This window comes from Apaloderma vittatum, unplaced genomic scaffold (assembly GCF_000703405.1).
Source record: "Apaloderma vittatum isolate BGI_N311 unplaced genomic scaffold, ASM70340v1 scaffold16827, whole genome shotgun sequence".
Lineage (NCBI taxonomy): Eukaryota > Metazoa > Chordata > Aves > Trogoniformes > Trogonidae > Apaloderma > Apaloderma vittatum.
Window position 1 is genome coordinate 1 of NW_009724733.1, and position 1,178 is coordinate 1,178.

Genomic DNA, 1,178 nt, shown 5'->3' on the forward strand with positions numbered 1-1,178 from the left:
CTTCTTCCTTGCAGCCTTTCTTGGACGGGGAGCGGGAGGAAGGCCGGTCTCTGCCGGCGGAGCGATCCGCTTGAGGCCCAGCTCGGCGGTCCTTGGTGTGAGGAGAAGCGCTGGGATTCGCCGTGGTGGGAGAGTGAGCGGGCTGGAAGCTTTTCCAGCTGCTCCTCCTGTTCCTGGGAGAATCTGTGGCTGGCACTAGTCTTTCGCAAGCAGTTTCGACCCGAAACCCTTGTACCTGCACACGGACTTGTAGTTGCAGGGCTGTGTTTGGATACAGCTTGAGTGCCTTCGGGGAAGGGAGCTCCTCTGCGGCGGCCGTTGTTCCAGGTTAGGGGAGGGAGTCAGGATCGCTCAGGAACAGTCGTGTGTGTCAGGTTTCCTTTACTCTCCTTCCTCAATGCTGGCAGCTCTGTAGGTGTCTCAAGTCGAACATCTCGGCTTTAGGGAGGACAGCAGCGAGTGCTGAAACCTTGGGAGTAGATCAGGGGCCTGCCCTGAGCACTGCTTTTCCCCACCCTCTTGCAGTCAGGTCTTGCTTGACGAGAATTGCCGTGGCGTCTTCTGGGTTGTTTTTTGTTGTTGTTGTGTGGTGTTTGGTGTTTTTTTCCATTTCTTACCTTTCTGGGAACAGCTGGTGCTTTCTTTTACTGCTAATAAGCTGGCTGGCTCAAGTCTGAGCTGGCTCTGCAAGCTTGTTCACCTGGCCCTGACCGTACCCCATCTGCAGCTGGCTTGTTCTTACCAGTAGGCAGCTCCTGGGATTTGGGGCAGTGTTTGAAGAATGATTAGGAAGCATTTAAATCTGTTCAGCCAGGTTTGAGGAATTCCTCTCTTACTTCCACAATGTATGGTATTGGTTCCTGGTGACAATCACAGAGGTGATGTGTAATTAATCCTCACCTTGGGTAGAGTGTCCTCAACCGTGCTTGTACCAGTCTCTTTCTTGGCTGGGACACAGCTGCTGCTTAGGCTTAATATTTATCCTGGGCAGGGTGTGGGGAGATGGTATGTAACTTGGATTGTTGTATGCTCAGCTTTTGTGTACTTCTAAGCTGAAAATGCATGACTGTCACACTTAAGCAGTAATTTAATATTTGCCAGTGTGTGTCTTGCCACATCTATAAGGTTGGTCACTGTTACTTGTAGTTAGTGCCACTTTAAAAATGAGTAATTCCGGT